Below are 16,215 nucleotides of genomic sequence, written 5' to 3' on the forward strand. Positions count from 1 at the left end.
TTAAATGTATTGAGATCAGATTGTCATCCAACATTTATGAACTAAATTTATATTAAGTTAGCTTCATTCAATTAGTTATTTTTTACTTGAGTTTTATCTGTCAATTCCGTTAGTTGTTATTCGCAGATTATTTTCTATTCGCAGATACTGTCACCAGAGTATTAAATACTTCATTCCCAACTTAAAATTATAACGGTTATTACTTACCATGATTTTAAATATTTTACAGAAATTACTTTGAAAAATGTGGGATTTCTCATTTTTGGGTTGTATTAATATTAGAGTTTAAGTTCACTTTTCTATGCGTGATAAATCTTTTTATGGGGTAAAATTCTTAGGTTTAAATTAAATAAATAGTGACGGATTTTGTCTTAGAGACAGCATAGAGTCATAGAGATATATTCTCAAGAAAATGTAATTGTTCTAATCAATTGTCTTCAAGTAAAAGTCTTTTGAAAATTTAATGCTATATAAATTCCAAACTTGTAGTTGTGCATTTTTTATATAAGTCATCATTTAGCAGTACTCTTGGTATTTCAACTAAAATATAAATATTGAGGTCTCCTGAATAAGAAAAGAAACGCATGACTGTAGTAAAGTTCATTAACTGCCATAGCGCATTCTTTAAAAGTATAAATAATGATAAGATATGTGCACCTCAGATTGCATTTTACTAATGGCTGATTAAATGGTAAGAGAGCATATAAAGTGAATGTAAAGTCATTCAAAAATTGGATGCGTCAAGAACAAAATATTGCATTTTATTCAGATCACCATAGCATGATTTTTAGTTGCAGAATGGAAATTTATCGTCAAATTTTTGCTGTCTACGGGGATAATTGCCTAGCTCAAATATCTGTGAACAAATGATTGTGAATAGAAGATTTTTTTGAATGGCGTGCATCGGTATTAGATTTACGAAGACCCAGGACAAGCAAGAGCTTTGAAATTCCATTGCTTCTGATGAGGAAGTCATTAAAAGCCATTGAAAAGATACGATTTCGTGACATCTTTGCAGTCAATAAATTCTGACCTTAGTAAAGGAATATTGCAATCCCTTTCTCCCATTAAAATGTGAATTACTTCACATTGAAATGCATCATTTTGAACGCATCATTTACATTCGCTTTAAATACTCTGGCAGAGACAGGTTAGTCAGTTATATGCTGGTTGCTATGGTGTATTTCTTTTATAACCAGTATTAGTAAATATGGCTACTCTAGTTCTAATTCTATCAAATGCGTTTTCTTTTCATTTGAACAACTCATTTTTATAACTCAATGTTTTTTTAAACACTCTTTGTCTTTGAAGTGTATGCGAATTGTAATTTGGTTATCATTGAAAGGAAAGAGAACACCATGAATTGCTGATAACCAATGAAAACATATATGGGCTAATTGAAGGCTGATTAAGATCTAAACAAGCGCAATCTATCTAGGCATATGCTCTAAAATTTTATTTAGTGTAAAACAAAATTTCAAAAGCAAGTCACAAGTAAGCTTGAAAATAAAGATTTACTTAAAGTCAATTATTATAGACTTCATAATAAATAAAATTTGAATTTACATATACAGTCAAATATTATACACTTTATGTTTTTAATAGTTTTTTCTAATGAGGAAATAACAAATACAAGTTGTAATTTTCCATAACTAAGATGTATAGCATAGACACACTGAAGAAGTTAAACTGAAGTACTGATTTTATTTTGTTATTATTGGAAAAAGTTTGCATCCATCAATTGATTTTTCTGGAGCTAATGAATTCTCAATGAAGTCTATTGTTCCAAAAAATTTCTTAGAACAGTTTTTCAATTTTTATTGCAATAATTTCTCATAAAAATAAACTAAAAAGAAGCAATTTAAATCTTAAAATATACCTTGTTTTATCATATAATGGAATATTTATACAAAGAATATTAAAATGAAATTACGACAAGCATTTAAAAAGTTCCATTTCTTTCATAAAAATTGGCTAAAATATTTCCTAAACGTATTACTCATTACAAATATTACATAAATAAACACCATAATTCTACATGTAGTTATAAGCTACCAAGATCTTACATCTCAAATCTGTGAAACAGGTTTTGTAACGGGTTTTTAACGGTGGAAGGGATGAGTTAACCCTATAAGTCAGTGAATTTTTAAAATACGGAATTCCATGCAAAATTTATTTCAAATATCAACGTGATTTATAAAGATTGAAACAAAGCAAAAATGAATTAGAAAAATACAAAATATTAAAAAGATTTCACTCCTAGATTTTTAATCTTTTGAAAATCAAATTAAAGTATAATTCACTTGGTGAGAAGTGAAGAGAAGAAGATAAACTATTACTTTAGCCAGATTCACCAAATATTAACCTTCGTCTCTTTTTTTCCCTGATGCACGTCATAATTCTTGAACAGGAACCATTTGCGTGGAAAAAAATGAAATAATTAGCTTGGAAGCCTCATTTAAGAAAAAAGTCATTAAGATAAAAGGTTCCGGAGTGATTTGGTTACTCCATATTTTTTGTGCCCGTTCATTAAAGAAACTTGGTAAACATTTTTTACATATTTTTAATGATTAGATTCCTTACTTACAGCGCTTATTTAAGCCTAATTACGTAAAAGATGGAAATATAAATTTTTATTAAAGGGTACGGATTAATCGTCATCAGATTTTATGCGCTAAATTAGGTTATATTATGATCTAAATACTGCGCAAATTTTTTTCGATGAAACTTGGAGCTTTTTGAGAAAAATAGAATAGTTCACGAATGATTCTTCTAAAAGGAATATAGTATTTCTGTTTATAAGGACAAAGTTTATTTAAATTAATAATGAATGCCAAATTACTTAATAATGAAAATAGATAAAAATAAAATATAATTGTGTGTTTGGGTTTATTATTGTCCCCTGATGAAGTACTGTTCCGCAAACACACAATTATATTTCATTTTTATCTATTTTTATCATTAAGTAATTTTGTGTTTTTACTAATTTACTAAATACAAATTTGGTTATAGCTCCACTGTGCGCTTTTCCAATTTGAATTTATGAAGTAAATGTTCAGTGCTATTTTACCGTCCATTTTTCAATATTTATTAGAAATCTGAATTTGTGTTTGAATGAATACCGCTGTCATTATGCTTTTAATAAGTTTATATTTTTAACGCGTTTATTGTTAGCAAATTTAATTAAAAATTGCATTGTTTTTTACTCATATCTATTCAAGTTTTACAGTATCTATGTTATTAATTCAGCTTTAGTTAACTGTAAAAAATTTATAGTCAAATATTACGAAACCTTCTTCGTTTTTGTCGAACCGGAATCGCGGTATATGCTTCAAACAAAAGTTTTGTCAAAGTGTCTGAATAACTATCGTCGTTTCTTCAAGGAAACGAATTTCGCTAAAATTAAAGAAATACTTCGTCATTTTATGTTTTTTCCAAAATAAAAAGAAAGTACCTCATGTACTAATTTTTCCATTAATCATTCTTTCGTGGGTACTTGTACAAAGTCACCTCAAGAACCCAACTCACCTCAAAATCTCGGTATATGCTTCAAACAAAGGTTTTGTCAAAGTGTCTAAATAACTATCGTCGCTTCTTCAAGGAAACGAATTTCGTTAAAATTAAAGAAATATTTCGTTATTTTATGTTTTTCCAAAATAAAAAGAAAGTACCTCATGTACTAACTTTTCCATTAATCATTCTTTCGTGGGTACTTGCACAAAGTCACCTCAAGAACCCAAAAAGGACAAGGAGATAAATTACACCATTGCCTGAAGTGAGATGCTAACCTTCAAACCCGGGATCTTTCTGGTACAAGGTCAAATCCTTGACCACCATGCAGTCGGCTAGTTTATTTTGTCGAATTATTTTTGATTGTCCAGTCTTTATTCTAGTTCCTTCACTCCGGTTAGATTCTACCACAATTTCACAACGATGACACTTCAAGTCGAGATAACATTCGTCATATGATTGAGAGTTCGCGCTTCATTACAAATCACTTTATTTTGTGACGAAATGATTCTCAAAGTTTACGAAATACAGCGTAACGATTGCTGTATCGTCAACATTGAGAGTTTTATTTCTGAGAGTGTTTGAGGTGGAATTCATTAAAAAAAATTAGTTTCTAATTAACTAAACACATAAAAACTTTATCCTTAAATTATCAAAACTATAAACACGACTAAAGAAACTCCTTCGTGCAATGAATACTTCACTAATAATTTTTCGCACAAAACATTGTGATGAACCACAACTATCTGCAAAAATAATTTTTGGAGAGTCTTATAGAAACTTAATTTCTTTGGTCAGGAAAAACTTCTCTTAGACGAGAGAAAATATTTATTTGATTTATGAATTTCAACTTTAGAGCTTATTCTGACGTATGTAAACCCCGAATTATAAGGATTGTGATGCTTTATGGAGAAACTAAAATTCCACAACAGGAAATATAGTGTCATGTAAATAGTTATTTGCTGATTAAATCTAGTAATTGCACGCGGAAAAAAAATCTGGTAACTACGGTAATCTGTAATAATGTCATTTCTAGTAAAAGATGAAAAGGGAAAAAAACATTTTTGACTAATGAAAACAGAATATACGGTATTTAAGCCACTCATCTGGTAATTATTTTTTCGTTCAAACGGTATCGGTTTTTGTTTTCGTCACAATTCTAGTAAAAAATACAAAATTTAAAATAAATTTAACCATATAAATGGTTTTTATGCCATGCTCTAAGGTATCAGAATAAAGTTACAGTTATCATATTTTATCATCCCTTACAAAATTATAAAATCATATTTTATTGTTCATTTTAACAAAATCATAACCAAAGAACTTCGGTAAAATTACCGAGCTTTCTTTGTGTTTCGTTAGATTCAGAAACATGGTAAATTTTGCAATATTCTAGTAGTTGAGGCCATAATTTTTTCTAAGCATAGAAATTTTATATTTCGCGCTGTCAATATACCTGATACGCATTAAAGTGCTGAGAAACTGTTCTTTTGTAAGATAAATAAAAATATCTAATATAAAAAATAAAAGCTTCATAAATATTTCAATATCTATTGCTTTAAATGAGTTTGGCAGTCTAATGATTCTCATAAGGATTAAATTTCTCTACACAAAAAAATAGAATAAACAAAAAATGAGTGGGAAATATAAAGTATTAAAATCTAGAGTGTACTACATCACTATTTATAGCTGTTTTATACATTTGAATTTCAAAGAGGGATGTCGTTGTTGTTGTTGTTCATTTACGTCACACTAGAGCAGCACAATGGGCTATTGGCGACTGTCTGGGAAACATCCCTGAGGATAATCAAAGAGGGATGCCATATTAGCAGCAAATTCCGACATTTGACATTTATCAAATATTTTCAAAGGCAATTGTCTTTTTATATTTATCATAAATTCGTAACTTTTAATGTTCCCGAATAAATCTATGAGAGAAGTAAATTATGATAGTACTTGCATATTTTGAAAACACTTATTCAAGACAATTTGCTAAAACTATGGTTTGTAAAACAAATAGTAACAAATCGCTGAATAAGTCTACACTTTTAGTTACAAACAATGTAAGAATTTACTGTTACTATTCTCATCAACTTGTTCGGCAGCAGGTGTTACATTGTGGTTAGAAAGGTATATTGGTTCAGTTTTAGTTTTATCAGAGTGGGAATCATATAACTTTGTGTATCTCTGTGGATTTTTTTAGCAACATTGACCCAGCATTTCTGTAATTCCTGGTAGAAAAGTATTAGAACAGTCTGTTAAGTTCCAGGAGTTTTTTTCCCTTGCTAAACGAAGGATATCACGTAAGAACAAGATTAACTGAATAAGAAAATGTTTGGGTTTGGTAACGAGTAGAAAAGAGGATTTCTTGGAATATTGGATGCTTATTTGTGATGAAAGAAATATTTGAAATGGAAGAAATCGATGCTATATAGATTAAATATTCATTTTAAGAATAAATACAAACAATTAAAATTTTTATTTGGAGAGGGTTATTATATCCATGAAAAGATTATGATATCATGAATATACGATAAACAAAATTATTTTTTTCACTATGCGTGATGATCATATGATCATATTAGCATCATAATAATATGATAACATTTATCTTCTCAATGCGCAAAATATGAGTTATAATGACCATATTTGCATCATGATCAATGATCATATTGTATATTTTCTTCATAAAATTCATAAAATTATTTGATCATTATCTTGCAATATCATTATTATTTTATTTTTACGTTAATAATCCTTTTTTATCAGTAGAAGAATTGATCTTTCACAATTGATTTCATATCATTGATTTTTCCTTACCTAATTCGTATCATTATTATCATGATATAATCTAACAAAGATAATCTAACAAACATGATATAATCTCATGATATAATATGACGAAGATATAATCTAATCAAAGAATGAAACTGATTCACCCAAATTCAGAGAAATACAAAAATAAGCAAATAACATTTGAAATGACATAAATAAATAAATAACATTTAAACAGGCCTTGATATAAACCTCTCAAGGAAATGAATAAAACTATAGTTATACAGTGGATCCCTTCACATATTGGTATCGAAGGCAATGAGAACGCAGATTATCCGGCAAAAAACGGAACAACTATGCCCCAAGAAATAAAAACCGTCACACCTGATACTCTTAAAAAATACGTTATGAAAAAACTCAACGAAATAAATAATTATGATTTAACTATAAAATCAAAAGGCAAAATATGGGAAAATATTCAAGACAATTGGAAATCTCTCTGTTACCAACCCCGTAAGGAAGCAGTAACCCATTTTAATCTTAAAACAGGCCACGATTGCTTATCAGAACATTTATATAACATAAAAATTCTTATCAGCAAAGCATGCCCAATTTGTGACACAGGTGTATTAAACTCTGATCCCCTCTTGTTGTGCAAGGGACTAGATAGGAACTCCCAGAAAAGTGGGAATGTCACTAAATTGTATTGGGACGCAAGAACTCTCAGAAATTGTCACTAACTTTACCTTCTTCATGTTAATGTTTAAATTTTATATTGTTGAAATGTTTATTGATTCAAATGTTTATTGTTCTTTTTTGTTCACTTTACCTAAATTGTTGAATTGTTTCTTTGTCATTTTTCTGCTCCTTTGTGATGCAGTGAGCTGTCAAATTTTCTGGATTGAACTCCTAATAAAGCCATATGAAACTCATTTAAAATAATAAATCAAAATGTAAAAGCACTAAAAGCAGTTAAAACTAAATTCGTCTTATTTTAATTCAGAAAGTCAGAAATACAATTCTAGCAAAAGAGGAAGAATATTTCAAGATATGTGTGTTAGCAAGAGATCCCTTCATCAGGGGACACACTGCCTGCCAACACACAGGAGATTTTCTGTCGACAGTGACGACTAAAATGAATGCTTCATAACATTAATGAAAAATCAATTTTCTTGCAATCTTACATGGAATTTCCATTAAACTTTTCCGAATATTTACATCATTGAATGATATTTCAATGCAACACTTATTTATTTATTTATTTTTTTTGACTTACGTAGCAATTCCAAAATTCCAAGTAATTCCAAGTTTTATTTCAGCGGCCTTCCTTTATTTTAGCTGAATAATATAACAAATATAGATATAGGATAAAAAAAAATTCTACTTGATTGGGTAGCTTTTTTCAGTATTTTTTATTTTGGTGCCAGGAAAAAGGAAAATAATGTATTCGATGTGATGACCACTGAGAGAAAACTCGTGGAAAAAAACTTTTACTTTCGATTTCCGATGGAGTAATGGAACATTACATAGTATATGCATTTGCTCCATATATTTCCGGATCTGCTAGAAGGTTAGAAGGAAACAAATAATGAGAAAAGCCGCCCTAGAATATACTTACGCTTTTCACTAAAAATAGGAGCATCCAGCAGTTACACCTAAAATACATGTATAATTAATGCTTTACAAACCACAATTTTGCATTATAAAGTCTATTAATTACATAGAACAGTAAAAAAATATTTGATTGCATTTAAGAAGCTATGACACGCTTCCGGTATAGATGTAACAGCCTTTATCAAAAAACAAGTGTTCTAATTTTGATTGAAATGAAATCATGAACTTTTTAATGGTTTGGAACAATATAGTGATCAGACACATTTTCGAACTGTACGAAAAAAGGATTCACGCATTGTTCTGTTGTGGAGTAAAATTTATGAAAATTTGTAAAATACATATCTGGAAACAATACTAAGAAAGAGTTTTATAAATCATCACTTTTCTGAAAAGTGTATCTTGTCACTATAGTTCATAAAGTTCTTCATAAGTAATGGTTACTTTTAAAATTAGTCTAAAACTTTTATGTTAATTAAAAGTCAATATGGTGACCTGCAGTTTGTAATATAAATATAGTGAGGAACATTGCATCAATTGTATTTTTATTTATCTTATAAAAATTTCAAAAAATATAACGTAGTGAGCATGAATAGATTGAATAAAGAAATCAATTAATTTTCAAATTATTAAAAAAGCTTCAGAAGATTCTACGAAACAGGCGTTGGGATTAATTTTTTTTCATTAATTTAACTCTATCATAATTGGTGTCATTTTATCCTCTTTTCTAATTTTTTAACCACATTTGAACTTTTTAATTTTTTTTTACTCAGTGCAGCATTGATTTCCTATAATATGCTCTTATAAGAATGATTTAACTGCTTAAAAGCAGTGGGCCGTTAAAACCAGTTTTAAATAACCCTAAAAAATTACTCACGTATTAACTCATAAAAAAGAACAATGGGGTATTTTGAAGAGCAATAAAAAGTATTGATTATGGACTTGACGAATTTTTATATTGATTTTTACGCAAAGTCATTTATTTTATAAAATCAACTTTAAAGTTTTCATTAATACAAGTGTATGATAAAAAAAAAACATCTCTCCGAAAAAAATCTTTTCTTTTTGTTTAACTGGGTTGTTGCTTTTATTTGATTTTCGATAATCTTTCGACCCATCTGGTTATGACAATCATATTGATCGCTGAATTGAAACTTCTAGAAATTATCAATGATAAGCTATTTTAATTACAAAAACCTTAATAACAGGAACTTAATCTATATACACGCTTATGGATTGCTTATAGAGATTATAGATTGCAGAATATGGCAAAAAAGAGAAAATTTTGTGTTAGGACAAGGATTTACTTATGAGGATCTAGCAGATAAAATCGGAGTATCAATTCGGTAAAGACAAAGTTCGGAAAAATTGGGAAGAATAGATTTTATCCTTAAGTTTATTTTTAATTTTTTATAGTTGGATAAAATCACTTCTTTTGTTTGATAGAAACCTAGTATAAGTTGCGAGGTGAATTTGGCAACATTGGCACAATTTGTGAAGGCAGTAAAGCTTCTGGAGATTTGCAGTTACAGATTTAGTGAGATTCGGTGGGATATTGCCTTTTTTTGATTTTGCATTCGTATTATGCAATTTGTGGTGGGATTTTGCTATTGAGTTTAATATTGGGGACAGGCTTCGACATTTCATTTCAGCGGTAACATTTCTCAAAATCGTGCTAAGCGTGTAACTTATACTAGAATTTTATCCCTGTATTTTTCTGAACTACCGTGTTTCTTTATTTATATATTACACGTTCTTTTAAGAATCACTATGAATTTTTATTTTTTATTTACAGATTTACTTTCTTCATAACTTGACATGAAAATTATATTGCTCACCAGATATTGTAAAAAAACTGCTAATGAAAACCGAAGTTAAAAAAAGACACTAAAATTTTTGTGATACAGAAAATTTAGTATTTGAATCAAACATTTTTAGATTTTTTGTCTAATTACCAACTATTGTAGTATAACAAAGTTGTATAACATGTATACACTTAAAATAAATATTTTCTTTAAGCAATGTCGATATTTTTGCTTCTTCATTTGGTTTCACGTTTACCTAAAAATCTGCAGCTCTCCCTCTTCTAATTCACCTCCTTCGTGCTAAAACATCTTTTAATATTTCTGCTTCCTCTCAATCCACAAACATTGTAAGATCATAGATAATGAGGTATCAATTTCTTTCGGACTCATCAAGTTAACGAATTCTTTTGAATCTTATGGAAGTTATTCTTATCCGTGTACACATATCCTTCAACTATACTTCTTTACGAATGGATGATTGGGGAAACTCCTTTCAATCTTTTAGGCTTACTAGACTCTTTTATTATTGTAGTTATAAATGGTTCATGGAAATTACTCAAGACAAGTCTATAGACTTAAAGCTTATAAAAGCTAAATAATTATGGGTGAAAAAAAAAATTAAGTCAAATCAAAGTTTACCATGAAATGCATTCCGCTAAAGGAAATATTTTTTCCAGTATCAACATAAAAACTGCCTTGGAAATTAAGAGCTTTTTTATGTTATTGAAATTCGGAATATCAAAGTTCGATTTGTAATATCAAGGAAACGATTTTAATACTTCTAAAAATTTAAAATGCTAGTTCAAAAAAAAATCAGGTATAAAAGACCCAAATGAGGGGGCAAAAATGATTGTTGGAACGCAGCAAACCTACCAATAAGGCAGTTTTTGATCGGCACAATATTATAATAATATTAAACTAACATTTACGTAAGATAAAATATCAATAGATTTTGCCAGTTATAAAAAACGTCATAAAAAACTAATCAAGCCTTTTATATATTCCATTCAATGAATTAACTTCAATGAAAATTAATGCAGTTTTGTTTTCAATTGATAAATCATAAGACTATTACTACTTCAAATATTCACTCCTGTTTTTTTTTCTTTTTTTTTTACTTCTTTCGTAAATATGTTAAAAACTATGTTGTGTTGTTTTGATGCACCTTATATCTAATTTGAACTACCATATCATTAATAAATGGTCTGGCGTAATAGTTTTTAAGAATTTTTGTTCTGATTAATACAGTTCAAGGTAACGCAAGCATAATAACCAACATGAATAGTAATATTAATTATCTTTAAATTTGATTGACTTCTTGACTTAAGACTAGATTTACTAGATCCTTATTTTTACTATCAAATATATCTTATTTTATGTAATATTATTTTTATCAAAATTCAAAGAAACTTTCGTTTTCGTGACATGAGTCCTAAACTGGCATTTACTTTTATTTCTTTGCATATTAAGCAAGGCACGCAATGTAGATGTTTGAAATACAATATCATTTATCAAAATTTAATTGTATATATTTATGGAAGCTAGGAAAAGTATAACTAATGGGATATGACAGTAATTTTTATTTTTATTGAGAACGTTAAATAGGAATGCCTGACATATGGCAGGTCTTACAAACTATCCATTTTTTTTAAATAATTTTGAGTAAGTGATTTTGTCACGGAAGTATAAATAACCTTCGAATTTGTCTACTTTTTCATGAATACAATAAAGTATTATATCCGCCGGAATTAAATTAAAGATGAAAACTAAAAAGTGTTATTTTTAATAGATTTAAATAAAAAATGATGACTCAAATATATTATTTATACTAGATTCAAAATAAAGGAATACAAACAGGTTTTTTCTCATTTAACTGAGGTTAAAAAGTATTCTAAAATATACCTAAGTATGCCAAAGAAAAATATTTGTTTTCATCAAAATTGATTTGGTTATTGATTGAGTTGACTTGATTATTTGGTTATTGACAAAATTGACTCGAGTCAAAAAAGTAGTCACTAACAACCTTCACTAACTTGGTGTATTTTTAGAACAAACACAAAATGGGCATGCTATTAATTAGTATCCAACTAACAAGAAGTCGATCCCAAGGTTAACTCTAATTTTTAGGCTTCAAGCACTTTCTGTCAACGTAAAGGAATATTTAACATCTTTTTATCCACTTTAAGTTATGCATAACAATATTTATAACTACTTAATTTAATATCTCAAATCTAGTTAAATGATATTACAGATAAGTATTAAGTAAAAAGTGAATAATAAGTAATGTAATAAATTAGTGAATTACAGAATAAATTGTCTATTTATTAAGGAAGTTTTATTTGTTTTGTATTATTATAATTGTTTTAATCAGTTTTAGAGAAATGAGAAATACTAACTGCATAACATTTCATGTAGAAGTTTTAAGAAATTAATATTTCCTTCTAAAGTGAAACCTTTTATTTTTTTTAAATATTATATTCTACCAGAAGAATTAACAATACCTGATTTCTTTGTGAGTAATTACAAATTCATATCTATAAAATCAAGGTCTATCACAGTGTAAAAAACTCCAGATAAGCAAAAAAACAGTGTAAAAATTCAGGGTTATAAAATATTTTTTACCATTAAATTTTATACCATTAGTTTTAAATTGTAACTTTAGTTAATTACAGTGGTTCGGAGAATGTTAATGTAAACATCACAGCACGTCATATTTTTTGTTCCGTGAAATGTTACGATAAAAATGGATTTTACAGTAAAAAGTACCTTTTGTAAAAACCAACACAGTACTTTTTACTCTAATTTTATCAGGAATTTTTTACTGCGCATCTAAAAATAAATATCCAATAAATCCTATCCAATTTGTGCTTTGAAAATTCAGGTTCACTTTAACTGATTGCCCGAAATCTTGGGCCTCATTAGCATTTTAAAGAATCAGGTCTTAATAGTGATATAATTTAAAAAAGATAAATGAATTTTCATTAAAAAATAAAGTATGAACAATTTCTTCATAAAACAATAGATCTAAAATTTTAAAATTCACAATTTTTGAATTTATAGGCAAGCAAACTTAAGTAATTTCAAAAATATCATTTTGATCATTTTTCTGTTTGTAGGAGAGAGAAGGAAAAATTTTAAACATTTCAAAACAACATAAAGGTAAGCAAGAAATAAAACCTTGAAATCACAAAAAAAGAAACAAAAAAGTCTTAAAATACACGACCGACGCGTGAAGAATTATTCACACTTGAAAAAAAGGGGTTTTTTTTTAAGAAAAACTAAAGCCCAAAAACATTTCGTAAAAGTACCTGCTCCATGTAAATGGACTCGAAACTTATGGGCTTAAAGTTTCCATTTACATTCAACGTGTAAGCCACTTGGTGCATCGTAAAAGCCCATCCTTCGAAAGTATTTTATCTTTTTACCCTACTGATGGCTTGTTTCTTCTTATTTGCCATCTTTTTTTTTCTTCAGCTACACTCTTATCTTATAAGCAGAGTTGAAAGTAAAAAGTAATATAAATTATTCGCTAAAACATTCCGTTCTTTCTTTTTCGTTAAGGAAAGGCAACAAAGTTTGCAATAAAGTGTTAATTTATTAGAAAATACTCATATTTTTATTTTTCCTACAAACGTAACGACGCGTTTTAACTGCTCACAAGAGCACAATTTAAAACGGGAACATAAGTTGAAGATTACGGCTCGAGATTTGAAAGCATTTTTTCTTCAATCAGTATTGTTTTACGTTCTCATTTACTTGTCTAATTATTTTAACATAAGCGCACCTCACAAAAATATAGCCATTCCTAGAGAAATCTTGAAAAGTATTTTAAACACCACATAACTCCACCTCTGCACTTGATAGATACTTAGAATTGGTTATGAAGTCCAGAAGGACATTCATCTGCGTCGCATCCAGGCTCAAGCACTCCCTGAGGATTTATTTCGCCTATTCAATAGGTTGCAAGAAAACTGATTTTCGCATTTCATCCACTTTATTCCAACTTGTCTCACATAATTCCATTGGAACTCAAGTTAGGTTACCTTACAGGCCATTCAAAATGTAATAAGGAGTAATGTGCTCATAAAACCAGTTGCATATTCTTTGATGTCATTCAGATTAATGTATCAACGACATGCTTATCGTAAAAATGTTTACTGAAAGCTAAAAGACAAGGCTTAAATATTCAGATTGTTTAAATAATCATGCCGATTCATGTTATCGATCACCTCAATGAACGGGCTTAAGGCTATTTTTCTAAGAAGCTGACGTTGCATGAAATAATGCATTTTCGCGAATAATATGCTGTTTTCATAACTGCTGAGAATTTTTATTAGTTACTCATGAATTTTAGGTCAAGCTTAACCCATCTTTATCCAGCGCCCTCTATGTAGATTCTAAAAATGGCGCAAAACGTCAATATAGAGAAAAGCCACTGTTTTGAGAATTGAAAACCGTTTGTGGTCTAATTTTTTTTTTATCATTTAAAAACTTACATCAAGGCAGCTTTATCTAGCCTCATAAAAATTTGCAAAAAATTAGATTTTAATAATTTATATCTAGTTGGAAAAATGTCACCGGGTTGGCGACTTTTTTTCCACTTACATTGTGGCTTTTTTTAAATTTTTTTTTTAGTAAAAGTCCTTCGAAAAACCTTTTAAATCATAATTAAAAAACGCTCCAATACATCAAAGACCCACTTTTGGTTTAAATGTTACCACCATGTGCGCCATCAGGGATACTCTACGTTATCTTGTGAGCTTATAATTTCCATTGTCTAGAAGACAATGGAAATTACTATTACTTCTATTACTTACTATTACTTCTCTATTCTCTATTACTTCTATTATTACATCTATTACTTACGTTAGTACAGCCAAAGTAACATTATTATTAGCAAAGAACAAAAGTTTTTAATTAATAATGTTGCTGTGATTGCTTTAACCATGTTCCAAACATAAAACTTTCCCTATCTCGAGTTACGTAACCTAAAAGTATACTGCAAGACGAATACGAGGTTCAAATTTTAATAATCTTAAATCATTCCCTATACATAATTAAACTGTTGTGGAAAACTATAGTATCTAATAATTTTAAGGAATCTCATATTTTGAATATCAAAATTGTACAAACCAAATATATCTTTCAATTTTTTTCTAAATATTGGAACACATATTTGGATTTTTAGGCAATATAATGCTATGCTACAGTTTCAAATTTTCCATAAGCATGATTTTTATAACAATTTTGTTGAAAAATGTCACAATTAGTATGTAGGCTATCACAAGTTTTGCGATTGTGCACAAGAAATTCCGGAAAGTCCTGAAGTACCGATATAAAAAAGGCAATTTTTCTCATCCTCTTATGAAATTTCACATTATGTGTAATGCAAAAACACATTTCTTTAAAATGATTAGTAATTATATTATTCAATATCACAAAAATATATTTATCTTTCAAATAAGAAACATTATTCTACAAATAATATAACTATCGCCCTTTTATTTAAAACTAATGCAGGATGAAAAATAATTCTTAAAAATTTATTTGCTTCAATCCTCATTTTTTTTAATCCTATTGCACGACTGTGACGTTAATCCAATTAAGGTAGGAAAAAAATCCCTAAGGTAGCTTTAATTGGATATATTTTTAATTTCCGTTAATTAATAAATTTTAAGCTTTTTAATTCTTAATTTTCATTCTATCTGGACAAAATATCCTATCAAAAAAATAAATAAAGAGAGAATTTCTTTTAAAATGTGCAAGATATATTTTCTTCCTTTTTTTTTTCATTTTGTTTTATTTTTATCTTTTTATGTACTTTTTATCAAATACTTATTTTATTGTGTAGTTTCCTAAATTTATATTTCAAGGAATTTGTTCAATAACTGAATTAAAAAAAATTGAAAATAAATATTTAATGATGAAACTGCCTCGAATGTGGATTTTACTTCAGACTGCGCAAATAAATCTTAAAATTTATTAAATTCCCTAATCTTTAACTAAAGTTTTGTTGAAACAATTCAGCAAAACTGTGTTAAATATTGAATTATAGACTGAAATCATTTAGGAATATACATATACTTCATATACTTACGCATTTCTATGTATGTATTTCAATTTATTATTTAAAAAGAAAACGAACATTGGGCCCGGCCGGGATTTGAACCCGGGACCTCTCGCACCCAAAGCGAGAATCATACCCCTAGACCACCGAGCCACACCACGGTGTATAAGTTTTAAGTATTTCTAACAAAATTGAGAATGATATTTGAAACGATCTTATTTAGGTTATACAGCTAAATCAACAAAGCAGTTTACCGATCAATGGATGAAGATCTTGTTTGATTTTTTTTCTGTGCTTTACTTTTGTATTCCTTGTTATTGTTTTGAGACAATATTTCCTTATCGGTGACTGCACAAAATACGTCACTAATTGTTTGTGCTGTGTAAACTGGGCAGTAACACATGAAAACTTACGAAAAATATATAAATAAGTAAATTAAAACACCGA

At 28.5% G+C, this 16,215-nt stretch overlaps 1 non-coding gene across 1 annotated transcript; it reads right to left on the reverse strand.

Moving 5' to 3' along the window:
- Positions 1 to 15,849: 15,849 nt before the first annotated feature.
- TRNAP-UGG (transfer RNA proline (anticodon UGG)) lies at positions 15,850 to 15,921 on the reverse strand. The gene has a single exon. It is a non-coding gene; the product is annotated as a tRNA-Pro (tRNA).
- Positions 15,922 to 16,215: the final 294 nt, after the last annotated feature.

The sequence above is a fragment of the Parasteatoda tepidariorum genome, chromosome 3, assembly GCF_982258835.1.
Source record: "Parasteatoda tepidariorum strain Cologne lab strain chromosome 3, Ptep-v5.0, whole genome shotgun sequence".
Lineage (NCBI taxonomy): Eukaryota > Metazoa > Arthropoda > Arachnida > Araneae > Theridiidae > Parasteatoda > Parasteatoda tepidariorum.